The sequence below is a fragment of the Opisthocomus hoazin genome, chromosome 6 (genome assembly GCF_030867145.1).
Source record: "Opisthocomus hoazin isolate bOpiHoa1 chromosome 6, bOpiHoa1.hap1, whole genome shotgun sequence".
Lineage (NCBI taxonomy): Eukaryota > Metazoa > Chordata > Aves > Opisthocomiformes > Opisthocomidae > Opisthocomus > Opisthocomus hoazin.
In genome coordinates, this window is record NC_134419.1 from 49,361,779 (window position 1) to 49,376,446 (window position 14,668).

Genomic DNA, 14,668 nt, shown 5'->3' on the forward strand with positions numbered 1-14,668 from the left:
CCCCTACTTATTCTGTGATTCTGTCTTCAGCTCTTTTTATTTTTGTAAAGCTGGAAAGCAAAGTTTGTCAAACATTCGTATCTTTAAAATGTATCTATTGAATGAGGAATATGAACCCAGAAAAAACTCTAAATGCTGAAAACCACTTTTTTTAATGAAAGACCCGACTGGAAGATACTATTTTTAACAGTCCTGTGCCACACAGTAGTACACTAATGGCTCTTCCAGTTCCCGTGTGTCCCAGCCTGGCTTCCTAAGCTTTTAATCACCACTCCCTCTGACTGGGTTGGGTCCTCACCCCCTGGAGTCTGAGTGTCTGAAGCACAGGCTGAAGTTGCAGCTGCAACACTTGTCTACTGTGAAACCATCTGTACAGTCTCACAGCAACTGTTCATCTCAATGTCTTCAAAATGCAGCACTAACGAGTCTTTTCACTTCTGCTTAGTAGGTAATAAGAGAGCATTTTACCCCAAGCTGCGGCCCAGATGTATTGGACACTAAATGCATTACTTTGATTTCAGTTTAGAGTGAGAGTTAATAAAAACTACCCTTTGCAATGGATCATCTCACTCATCTGTTAGCTGCCATGGCATTTGCTGGGTGGCTCCTTCTAGTTATGCCCTGACACTAAGCTACTGCAGGGTGATTCATAAACCTCCAAGGAATCTTCAGGCCACTGGTCACTTTGTTTATTTTATGTATGAATCTTCTGTCTGCATTGGAAAATGCCTGTGCTGTCCCCTGTTACCTCCCCTTCCCTCTTTCTCTCTGTCCCTCCCGGCTTCCAAAGCTGCCCTTGTTAATGTGCTATCTGGAAAAAAGAAAGCTTTCACAGGAAGTCACTGTTTCACTGACATCTCTGTTCTCTCCTGATATTGCCTGAACAATTTTATTCTCATGTACATACTTACCTTCCTATTGCATGTAATTGTGTGTCTATCTAAGTGGTTAATGCAAGTGTAATAACGCCAATTTCCAGCCTGTCAGAGTTACTCCAGTGATACAGGTCAGTGGCTCTCCTGTTCCTCCTCTTCACTGAGCTGATTGTTATAAGCTCACCCTAGAGACTGTTAAGCTGGAGGAGAGCAAAGGTAAACCAGGCAGCAACTAAAAGAGAAACTCTGCAGAGCAAAAAGAGCTGGGAAGGCTGGCAAAGCAGTTCACATCACTACAAGCAGGTGATTGGTTGCACAGTCAGACTCCATTTTATGAAATCTTTTATTCATTCATTTTCACTCCACTTATTATTCCTACATAGTCTAAACCTCAGAGTTTGCTCTGCTTCTTTGGTTTTCCTTTTAACTGTGGAGTAGAAGGTGAGAAAGCAGTAGATTGTTTGTACAACTAGACATAAATGGGTTATCTACCTGAACACTAGAAATTTGTAGTTTAAGCACCAGAAAAAGGATGCCATGACCAGTTTCAGACTTCCTTCTTTATCTGGAAAGTCAGTGGAGGCTCCATAGGAGTGTTTTTCAGGAGTTAGGCAGTAAAACCAAGAAAACTGGGCTACAAGGGCTAGAGGTATAAGCAAGTTTGTAGACTGGGAAACCTCCAGGGAGCATTTACCTCCAGGGAGCATTTACCTAGATGACCTTTAAAGGTCATCTAGTCCAACACCCCTGCAGTGAGCAGGACCATCTTCAGCTGGATCAGGTTGCTCAGAGCCCCGGCCAACATGGCCTTGAAAGTTTCCAGGGATGGAGCATCTACCGCCTCTCTAGGCAGCCTGTGCCAGTGTTTCACCACTCTCATCATAAAAAATTTCAACCTTCTATCGAGTCTGAATCTACCCTCTTTTAGTTTAGAATCTTTATCCCTTGTCCTTTGCAATAGGCCCTGCTAAAAATTCTGTCCCCAGGTTTCTTATAAGCCTCCCTTAAGTACTGAAAGCCTGCAATAACGTCTTCCTACAGCCTTCTCTTCCATAGGCTGAACAGCTCCAACTGTCAGCTTTTCCTCATCGGAGAGGTGTTCCAGCCCTCTGATCATTTTTGTGGCCTCCTCTGGCCCCGCTCCAACAGGTCTCAGTCTTTTCTATGCTGGGGGCTCCAGAGCTGGAGGCAGGACTCCGGGTGGACTCTCACCAGAGTGGAGCAAAGGGGCAGAAACCCCTCCCTCACCCTGCTGGCCACGCTGCTGGGGATGCAGCCCAGTATATGGTTGGCTTTCTGGGCTGTTGGTGCACACTGTCACTCAGTATAACTAGTAGCCATTCATAGGCATGAAATTGCCTAATGTCGGGGCAACTTACTCCAACACTTCTTTCATGCTCCAAACTTTTTGATAAATCAAGTAGTCAAGACAAAAAACAAAAGTTATCCTCACTATAGGACCAGGCGAAGTGATGTAATATACCACCACTACTGCACACAGAGTCCACCAGAGATGTGGAAACTGATTCCAGATTTCTGGGGGCCCCAATCCACTGCCCCACAGCACAGGACTCCTCTGCCCTCACAGCAAGCCTTCTCCTGTGAATTACAACAAGTCATTGCAATTCCTCACAAGTGGCAGAGTTATGTGTAACTGATGTATCAGGAAGTCACTTGGAACAGAACTCAAGACTATACAAACAATGCAGACTCAGATAATTTCCCTTAACCTAATAAATCTTTTCCACAAGAGAGAGCACAAATACACACAGCGAATCAGAATGTGCCAAGTAAATTGCGTTTGTTTTCCTCAGACTAAGATAGCAGAGGAATATTTAGAGATGAGTGGATACCCTGGGTTAATCCAATGCCTGGGTACAGATGTGTCGGCCAAGCTGTTTTGGTTCTCCTGGATACCAGACCTTTGAGTCTACTCCCTTTCCAGCAAAGAATATCTAGAAAGGTATCATGATGTCATTTCACACTTCATGGAAAAAAATGTATTTTCCTCCTCTTGTAATCTTGTAAGGCCCAAACAACCAATTACACCTGATGTCAGAATTTAACCACAGGTGTGACAAAACCAGCTAGTCTCAAAGGCAAGAACACCTGAAGACAACAACTGGTTTCCAATTCCTGTTCAGACTTAACAGACACATTTTTCATTTTCCCATGCGGAGTAAAATACTGCAGGAAACAAAAGGTGCCTCTCACACTCTATTTGAATTTAGGAATTGGAAGCTTGCCACATTTTCATTTGCGCTAAAAGAAGTAACAGCAAGATAACATCTAGCATGTCTGAGCATTTTGGGAAGACGCAGTAGGTAAGGAGATCTGTGGACTTTGGTCAGACATGGTAGTCTGGAAGCATAAGCAATGATCGTGTTTTTGAAGCTGAAGCTGTTGACTTTGTTCCCCACCGTAAGACACTGCTTTATGACAGACAATGTGTTAGAAAAGGCAGCTCTTAAATACCTGTAAGGACTACAGGGACCCAGAAAGTAGCATAATCAGGTCAAGTGTGAAAAGTTCTCTCCCTTTCTGGAGTGATGAATGAGATCGCAGTCCTTGTTTTGGGACAGGCTTCAGGTTCTAAAGTCCGTGTCCCAAAAGTCACCACAATTCAGCCTGAGAAAAAGGTAAGAGACATCACTCAGGTGTTCCTAGTCTGGCCCAAAAGACAAAGCAGACCAATGCAGTTCCTTTGCTGCTACCATTTCTAGCACTTTGCAAAAAAAGAACATTCCCCATCTGTGTTCACTTACAGAAACAACAGAAATCACTACAGATTACAACAACAAGGTGCCCCAAACTACCAATGAACATTGATGCATAGAAAAGTAAAACGTAATGCCCTCTGCCGAACACCCACCTTTTGTCAAAACACACTTTGCCATATTTTTTTCTGAGCTTACAGCCTCATCCAAGATACTGACTGGGAGGATGCAGAAAAACACCTAAACTAATAGTGTCCTTCAAAACCAAAAATCCTGTAAAATCCATGTAAAATGGCTAACAGAAAACCAAAATCAGAGTACAGCAGCTATATTACACGCTTTCGTGGGTGAGCCCCTAAGAATGAGGGCAGACAAGATCATTAACAGCAGTGTGCTAGGCACTCTGGCCCCTGGCCAACAGTACAATGAAGTGATAGGCTACGGTCTACTGCAAAACAATTAGGTTTAGTTTTATGGAGGGCTGCCCTAGAGCAAAGCTTTTCCCACCCCAAGAATAGAGACAGAGAATGTACAACGGCTACACTAACTCTGGGGGAAGTGACACTGTGCTAATGGGTTTTGCTGAATTCAAATGAAACGGCAGGATAAATCTGCTGAAGGAGAAGTTATTCTATTCTGCACTGAAAAGGGCTTGGTGATTTAAACACTCATCAGAAGGACAACCACAGAAGTCTTGAACTGCCTGTTTGGAAATAAGTTGAGGAAGCTGGGATTTATAGAAAAACCAAAACTTGCTGTTTGGAGGTTTTGTTTGTTTACTTGTTTTGGCGGTTTGCTATTTTGGATAAGGGTTTTTTGTTGTTGTTCGGTGGGTGGTTTGGGGGTTTTTATGGCTGGTGTTTTTTTTGCTTTTGTTTAGTTTTGCTGGTTTTTTTTAAAGCTGGTAGGAATTTAGTTTTATTAGTTATGATAAAATAATGTTAGGGTGTGTTTTTTTCATCTGATACTATGTGACTGGGTTTTTCTGTTTGTTTCTTGGATTGTGTTTATCTCTTGCCTCCAAAACAATGACAGCCATACTTTATACTTTACACAGCCTCGTCTTGCAACCTAATATTTATAGCATTTATATCCTAGACTTTTATACCAGCAACTGTTTAGCTATCTCTCTACCCTTTACTTGACCGTATTACTTGCAGAAAGAATAAAGTGGATCCCAGAGATATTAAATGCTTGGTAAAAAAAATAAAAATAAATCAGTCTTTTTGTTTGTCGTGGGTCTCATTTCACATCGTATGTCATGTGCAATGATTTACACATTTCTAATTTTTTGAATCAAACTACCTAAACTCAATCCACTGATGTTTCTCCCCAGCACCAGATAATTGTAGTGTAAGGTGTCTGATACACAGAGCTTATCTGTTGAGCACGTTGATGTTCTCCACAGGGAAAAATGTTTTCTGTGAGGTTAGTTTTCTGCAAATTTAGCTCTTGCTCTCTGCACACATGGAACAGCATATCACCTTGAGGAAGAAGCAGGTAGCTAATTCATCAGACCAGTTATGTTATCAATCTGCATCTCTCAACAGCTTTACTAGAGACATAAGGTTTCAGGAAGACTCTGTTGCAACTCCTGAAGGGACCTTGTCACTGAAACTTTAGTTTTGCATTGTTGTGGCCCAGAACATCACCCTCCTCCTGTTTGATGTGTCACAATCATCAAATGGAAGACAGCAAAGTGGCCAAAGAAATGCTTTGAAAAGTACTGATACTTTGGTGGTATGACCTTGCTTATCTGTAGAACTTTACAGACAGGCTCTAACTCCTGATTCCGAATGCCACTTGTACTAGCAGGAATTGGAAATAAATTGGAACTAACAGTCTCGTAAGACTACATTTGCACATGAGGCTTGGCAAGAGAGATAACTCAGTTGGGTTTTCTTTCTAAACTTAATTAAGCAAATGAGAATTTTAAATCTAAGCTTCTCTAAGAGCAAACTGGGAAATGGTTGACACGAGGAGCCACCAACAGAGTCACTGTTGCTAATGCATTAACAGACCAAGAACCAGTGACTGAGAGTGTCATCATAAAACATTTCTAAAAGCCATTTGCACAATGAAAGCATTAGGTAGGGTTTTATGGAGTTTGGTTTTCTCCCCACTCTCACGAATCGCTGAATGTCTGTGACTTCAAGAAACTATTCCAAAATGATTTACTCTTCCGAGTAAAGCCAGGCTACCACCAGGACAATTTTCTTCCTTCTGTATTTCTCTTTTCTCCTCTTCTTCCCCCTCACTCATTATTTTACCTCTTGTTACATGGAAATCGCATTTTATGGTTTATTGTTACAGAAATTACCTTGGAAAATGGCTAGATGGTGCTAGAATATATACATATGCAATATTATGCTAACACGGTGGTTTAGGCTACAATCCTCATCCCTAGATGTAGTGTTCTGATGCAATCGCCTCATGATTACTTGCTGTATGTAAACCAGAAAGCAGTGTCCAGGATAACAGAGTCTTATCTCCTCTTACTCCAGCAGGGGGGAAAAGCGCACACACAGACTTCAGCTGTAATCACTTCAGGTCCCAGGTCAAGGAGATGAACTGACCCGTATGCTACTCGGTGAGAACATGCAGGTCGCAATTCTACACACACGCAAAGCAAGCATGCAACTGTATGAATTCTATACTCCCAAGTGCAAGCCTTCCTGCATAAAAAGAGCATTTTCCAGACACTGTTGTGTTCTATCTTGATGCAAATATTCTTGGGAGAAGTGAAAAAGAGGAGGAAGCAGGAGAAGGGAAAAAAACCCCAAACCAACAACACACAAACCAGAAAAACATCTGCTCCAAAGCAGGTCTACAGCAAAAGAGAAATTCATCAACATATACCCAACTTGTCTGCCAGTCATGTGATCACTCTAACTGATGCTAGTGACTTTGGAGTGGTTTGTGTGTAGAAGCTTAAACATAATATATGATAAATATATGTGATTATGAGACATACAGTTAAAAAGAAGTACCATAACACATAGAGGAACACAAAAAGTCATTCTGGAGCAATTGAGATTACACAGAACAGACTTTGCCCATAATCTACTAGAGCTTTCATATGAAAAAAATTAAAATAGGCATAAAATTTTATTAATATACTTGATTCTTAACAGTCATGGGCAAGCATGTGGACACAGAGGGAAAAGAAAGCCCCAAGTAGACTAAGCCCAGCTTTAATTACTGTTAATCAGCAGAGACATTCACATCAGAAATATCACCCTGGCATTTTCCTGTTTACCAGCTGCAGATCAAGCTCTGTAACATTTAAACTTTACAAGTATGTGCCCTTTGAAAACCCTGCTTTCCCCCATCTTTTTCTCAACAAATCACCTCCCCTGCTCGTACTGCACAGCAGTTTCTGCCAGCCTCTCCCTGACTAGTCCCCCATAGAGAGCTGAGGAGCTCTCCTTCCTAGCCCCTCTCCCCCTTTTGTAGTGCTTCCTTCCTGGGGTCCCACACCAGCGGAGGAGATCAGCTTTACCCTGACAAACGAGAGCCCTGGGAGGCCAGGGCACTCATGGACACACTCCTAGTGGTAGGCAACCTGTCTGGAAAAATGATGGGTATTTGGCCAGCAGAATTGTATAACCATCGTTAAAGACAAAGTAAAGTGCCCAAATTGCTGCTGAGATCAAAATGATATGTAGACCAGCCCAGAAGCACACAAGACACTTCAGGAGATCCAGAGCTACTTTGTTCCTAGACAAATGCAAAGTTAGCGCTACATCACTTTAATAAACCTACACTTAATCAGATGACAAGCATTAATGACCACGCTGAAACAATATTTATTCTTTAGGCTAGCAACATCCAAGAAGGCTAATACCTCTTCACATTCATTTTGCCAAGCTATTGCATCCATTAAGTTTTAGGATAAATTGATTTGTTTTCAGCTTCTTATGCATGGGAGAATCACACTAATACAAGAGAGCTGTTCAACAGAAAATTTCAGAGCATCAGGTGCCCCTGAAACCTTTCAGAATAAAAAGAAAATAAGAAAGGAAATGATCGAGCTAATTCACTTCTCAGAGATAACAGTCTTGGTGGTGTAAGATTAGTCCCCAGGAAAGTAAGCCTGTCATCACATACATCCTATCTCTTATACTCTTTCAGATCCATAGGTTACAGGACCTACCTCCAGAATAGCGCTAGAAGTTTCAGTTATACTTCATACTTTGCAAGACTAAAATTAAATGGAACCATTTTCCCTTAAACTCTCTTTTTTCAACATGCTATATCTACTTTATTGAAGAAATCACGTGTAATCACACACAGAATCCCAGCATGGTAGGGGCTGGAAGGGACCTCTGTGGGTCATCTAGTCCATAACATGTATTAATACCCATTTCTTTAGGTATTTCAACTCAAGATTTTTAGTAAGGCTGTGTGACATTGCCAAGGAAGAAAATCACTGACATTAGATTTGTCAACTTCTTTTTGTGCTTTCAACATGAAGTATAAGAGAAGATTTTAATTTCCTGAGAAAAAGAAATAAAAATCATTGTCGCCCTGTTTCTACTTCGACTGAGGTAGGCATTTGCTCTTTGCACTGAACACAAAGAAATGGAATGGGGAGAAAAAGCCCATAAGATTAGTATATTTTATCAAAACACACAATCACCAACAGAACTTCTGATCAAAAGCATCTTAGGAGTACAACAGCCTTATTAGCTTTATTGACACTGTGACAGTATCATTATCTGCAAAACACCAATTAAGAAAGATTTTAATTATTTTTCCTCTGTAAAACTATAAAATCCATTTGTTCAAACAAGTCAAATTGAGGATTCAGATCTTTATTTAGTAAAGCATTCAAGCATATTTTCAGCTACTGCTCTTCATGTATGATTGTTTTTGCAGTTAATGCTGTGTCAGCCTGTATCAGACAGTGTCTGTTTCCCATAGCTACATTTTAGATAAATGGCTGTACCCTGAGAGAGAAGCTCCTTTTGAATACAGCAGGGAGCACGTAAGTACCAATAGAATGTCAAAATTTAGAGAACTACAGCCTCTGGATGATCAACAGAATTTTCCAGAGACTACGAATCGCCAGGTCACACAGCTAACAAGATCAGCACTTCATTATCTGCTTTTCCAAATCAACAAGCAAATCAGCAAAAGAAGTTTAGGTGGCAGCTAGTTGAATAAAATCAAGCTCAACTGGCACTCATCCGATGAAAACTCTGCTACTCCCCAAACAGTCTTCATATAAGGTTAATTCAGTATTAATGTCAACACATTCGTATTTCACTCATTTTGATCAATTCTGCCTGATATATATATATTTACCTCATCATCAGCTAAGCACAACTTCTCTTGCTCCCACATATCTGTACGCCCTGTGGCTATGCTTTTTTCCAGATGATTAAAAATAAAGTAAAAAATTCATTTTGCCACAGCTGAGTCTGTCTGTCTTGCTCCAGTCTATCCCTGCTTGCAGTTTCTCTTCATAGAAGTGTACCATGGGCTAAGCAGCAGTACCAGGCTGTAAACATTATGCTCTGCTAGGCTCTACCCTTATGCTTCGGCTCTGCTGGCTCAGAAGATTACTGCCTTTACTTGCTTCTTCACACAAAGCAGCTCTCTCCACAAAGCTCTCTAGAACCCCATCATGAGCTGGGAGATGCTGACCTGCAGGGAGCAGAAGACTGATTATATCATGTGGCACCAGAAGCCAGTGCTCAAATGGAGCTGCCTTCCCAAGGATGCTTCTCCCAGGAGCTCTGGAGCTCATCAGAGGCTGGCAAGGCCCTGTGTCCAAAGCAGCAATTTCCTTGTCTGCAGAAACACACCAGGAGTCCTGCTGAGTTTGGAACCCTTCTTTTCCCCATCCCATTTTTAACAGCAACTTCCCACTGTCTTTTCCAGACCATGCAAAGCAACTTATTTTCTCAGGTTACCACCCTCCAAATCCTACCTCTTCACCCTCCCTGGCAGACTGACTGGTAAGAATTACTTACAGTCATCACTGGCAATATGTAATCACAGGTCTTTCAAGTGTCTAACAAAAGCTGAAATATCCAAGCATGAAGTTTGGCTCTTTTGTTTTTCTGTATGGAAACAGCATGTATTTTTCTCCACCGACAGTAGTAAAAAGACAAGGCAAGAAAGAATGTCACATATTTTAACTAAAATTGTCTTACTCTGGTGCTCTAGCCACAACTGTGCTTACTGCCTTATTACTAAAGCTTTTATTGCTGACAAAAATTTCCATAACAGCCATAGGATACACAATGGGATGAATGGCAGCAGTTCCTAAAGGGTAACTGAGAGGCCAGATCTTCTCCTTCAAGTACTGACTTGGAAATAAAAGCCTGAACTGCGGAAGGAATGCTGAAAAGGTGGAGGAGCTCTGGGAGTAACCAAGGCTGGGAGGACATGTGGAGAGGTAACAGGGATATGGATACCGAGTAGAAGGGAAGGCTGAAAGCCACTCACAGTGACAAGGAACAGTCTGCCTGGCACAGGAGGGAGATCCCACAGGGTCTCTGGGCTACCCCAAGAGGACAGGCTGGAATTACGCTAGATCTTACCCACAAAAGGAGAGCACACAGGCAGCAAGCAGGATAGTTGCAGACCGGAGAGGGGCCTCAATCCAGACCTATGCAGCCCTCTGGGCCTGTGCAGCTGGAGCCCTTTAGTCCTCTGGCAGGGAGGTATCACACAGAGTACTGGCATTGGCTTAATTCAGGTGTGCCACATCAGGGCTACCAAAGACAAGCACTAACTTACCATAAAGACCCACTGCCACACACACCCCTATTCCCTCTCACTTGGGAAAGGTAAGAGGACATGTCAATATAGAAATTAATTTGACAGTAACCTTGAGAGAGTTAGGAAAATTATTTTGCTTGCCTAATTACTACAGAGAGACTTTTTGCACCAGGATTTCAAGAAATTTAACTGTTCGCTATTTAAACAAAAAATAATCATACAGAGCCCACAACTGCCTCAGGCTGAGTCCACTTGAAATTACAAAAGTGCTTGTGTTTGAATAGCTGGCTTTCTCCTTCACCCCTCTCCACTCTGGTGACTTCTACAGTGAAATCATCTTTTGGACATCACAGTTAGCTGCTCCAGGAGTTACTGGATTGTCAAAATTTCAATATCTCACCCTTATTGCTAGTACTAGTAAGGGCAGAAGAGAAACAGACTCCTGCAAAGAAGGGCAGTTGTTCTGATACCTCTGAGAGCCCTTATGCACACTGGAAATATCTCCTTCTATCAGCACTTGTAACCAGGAGTCACTTAACCTTTGTTTCACACAATCAAATTCCGTGATTTATTGGGTTGCCACTGTAGAAATAATTAAGGAAGACAGTGTAGGAAATAATAATTTGCACTGGCATGTCTGCAATCCCAAGTTCTCAACATGTTCTACAAGTGTTAATGAAAAACATGCAAAAGACAATGGGTTATGTGTTTGAAAATGATTAATGTTACAGTCCTTCCCAGTGCAGGAATGTCACAGAGGGAGGATGACACCATCAAAAATGAACAGAGAAGGCATAATACTTGGGGTAGCAGAATGCACTTTTACAGATGTTACTTGCTCAGTTTCACTTTAAACAGGAGCAAAAGGTATGAGGCTGTTTTAATTTCATGCAAGCTTGCAAAGTGGAATGTCCTTATAAAAAGAGCAATTATACACACACTTTAAGCACAAAGCAGCACAATAATTAAATGAGTAATTACCTTCCCGCTTTTAAGATGTCGTGCAATTAAACTTAATTAAACATTCTCTATACTCCACTAATCTTATACAAACAGAAGAAGGTAAGAAGGGTGTGGTAAAGAAAGGGCATTTGGCAGAAGGTTCAGCCTATTATTCTGCCTATAATAAAAAATAACACTGTACAGTCAGCACTCGATTCTCATGTAACTGCCTTGTTCCTAGTCAGAATATAACCTGGCCTGAGCTGCAAGACAAACAATAGACCAGGGCAATACAATACCATTTAATTTTATGTAACATTCTTATATGTAACATTGCAAAATGCTCTTCAGAAGAGACAATTTCAAGGAAATGAAAATGCTGGCATTTTAGAGCAGAGGGAGTAAAGGATTCCACACAGAAAGGCCGGTGTAAATGTAAAACAAAACCTTTAATATAAACCCAAGTCCAAGGTTTCTTTTTTCCCCAGCAGAGGCACATTTGCAGAGGCACAACAGAGGAAGGGCCAAAATAAGAGGGAGCATTTGGTTGACAGGGTGACATACAGCTATGGTGCAAGAACAATGGTAAAATTGATCCTATCCTGGCCTGAAATTCAAATAAGCTTTGTAAGGGCACAGCCCACATACTTCTGCTAATTATTTCTTCATTCACAGACACGCTGTATCACATATACTGTCTCTATCTGCATGTTATTACTATGTTAAGTGATAAAATTAAGGCAAAAATAAATCCTCTCAAGTAACAAGATTTCTCTTCCAACAGTCCCTGAGACAAAGTCCAAAAAAGGTACCAAAATAGGTACATCTAGAAGCAAAGCCTGACCATGCTCACTCTGCAAATATAATGTCTGTTAACTCCAGGTGTCCTCAGATTCTGGCCCACCCTCATACCTACATATGTAGACATGCTTTTTTCTTTTTCTCCTCTTCACTCTTTTTGTTGTTTACTGAGTCCTTGTTCCAAGTGCTACAGAAGTAATTTGAGCACATTTCAGCAAAACGTAGCTGGGAACATTTTGCCATTTTCCACCCCTCTTTCTTCCAGCATCCCGAGCAGTTCCACAGAACTGAAACCTGCCATTAATATTAGCAGAGGGGACTTAAACATGGGTTAAGCCTATCAGCACGATGATGGGACAAAAGCAGTACGCTTGAAGATAAATGCTGTTCTCAAACAATGTTAGGCATCATTAGGAAAATAATAGAGAGAAAAAAAAAAATGACAGTACTGAGGAGTATTCCAAAACACTGTATGTGACTGAGTGCTGAGAAGCCTCAAAAACAGATAAAAAATACTGGGCTACACACCACCCCTGCTGCCCCATACAAAGATAACTTTTTATTTATTTATTGCCTGATGATAAATGGCAAGTGTGGTTAAAATGTATCACGTAAAGTTTAAAATTATGTTTGGTTCTCATTCCTTCTCCTACAGCAAATAAAAACTTATAGTTCAATAAAGTCTAAAATACAAGTTGTCATCCACATATTTGGACAAGAAAATCTTAGGGAGAACATGAAGCAGATGCTATTATATTGTGTTTCCCTCACCATGAAAATCTAAATAAATATGCAAAAGTGAAAGATTTTCATCCGTTCCTCTTAGTATCAACTTTAGTTCAAATCACTAGTAATAGTATTTTCAGGATATCTGAGAGCCAGAGTCTGTCTGCAGCATCTCAACACACCACCGATACACAACAACACAAGTATTGCCTACGTGTTTAAATGATACGTCACGTGGAAAACGAGTGCTGCTGAACAAGGGAAATTACATTACAGCAGCAGAGCCCAGAAAGTCTTTAAAATAAGTCCTAACCACACAGGATTTATCTCATCTCACTTACAAAGCACCAAATTATTTCCATATAACACTTCCTAACACTGCCAGTAAAAAAAAAAATGAAAAAAAAAAATCACAAATTTAAAGTAACTGATAAGGAAAGGTTTCTGATCTAACAACCGGCAGACCCTTCTGTGAGGTGTTTCTTTCTGGAAGACATTACTGTTTGTCCTGCACTGTAGGCCAAAATACGTAAACAAACATCCTGAAAAACATTGGAGGGGCAGCATTTAGGAAAAGACTGTTATGGCTAGTCTGTGCTTGCTTGTGAATTAGAACAGCAGCCCAGGGACCACTGGTTATAGCTGCTTTGACCCTGCTGTCCGCCCCCCGTGCAGTCGGAGGCAAGCAGTGCCATGCAGCCCCTGGCAGGCACGCAGCTGACGGGGCCATTCCTCCAGCTCCCTTGCTGCATGGCTCATTTAGAACCTGAAGACACTGGGTCGAGTCCCATCTGCTGAACAACTGCAGGGAATCTTCACAAGCCTCCAGCCTCAGCTGTTTAACCCAGCCTGATGAGCTCCAAACGATATTTTATTTCCTGCCTGGGACCTTGTATCATTTTGTTAATGGACTGGAAGTCAACAGTCCTCTATAGCCAACAACGGTTAAGCGCTGTGTGATTTAAATTCAGAATCAGCAACACAGAAGTGGTATTGAAGTTAGGGTTTCTGCCTTATGTTCCATTGCCGCTTCCACATCAGCATGTCCGAAAAGAAATCCCAGCAGACCGAACTCATCCACAACTATTATGCCCTTTGTTTTCCATGATTTAGGCTCTGGTTTAGAATTACTGTTTTTCCCTTTTTTCCCCCTGCTTGTTCTGTTTCCACATTTTTCTGTTAGATTAGGTACTATTACCTTAACTCCTCCTGCTGCCTTTGGACACAGATCCAGCACAGCTCCTTTGAGCCTCGTGAGCGTAACTGTCATCTGCTAGTGAGGAACTTTGTTCAGATAGACAACTTCCATGTTACCTTATCTGCAGGATCAAAGGAAATAGTTATATGAAACTAACTTACGAATAGGAACCCAAAGACAGGACACCTCTACCCTGCCTCAAGGCAGTGCTATAGAAAAGCACGGTGAACTAACCCACACCATTCTGCATTGCTTGTCATATCCAGCCCAACTCACTTAAAGTTGGTTTCAACATATCCAGAAAGGATGTGAGAGAGATTGTTTCCATGGTATTATTTCCTTCTTGCACAGTTTCCGTGAAGGTCCTGACATATTTTACTGCATTTCTGCAAATGTCAGAAAAAAACACCCTCCTTCTGGACTTGAAAGGAGTATGAAATAAGATTGAGGCACTGGCAGCAAAGGGTTGTGTTTAACGCTGTGAGGGCTGCCACAGGGATGTGTTTAACTCTACTGCGGGTGGTTGCCTCTTGCTGGTAAGGGCTAAAAGTATAGTGGGACGTGTTATTTACTGGGTTTCAAGGAGCACTTTGATTTATACCCGCAAACTTTGCACCACCAGTGAAATACTTACACAATAAACTGTTGAAGCCTGCTCACACTAGACTCAGCAG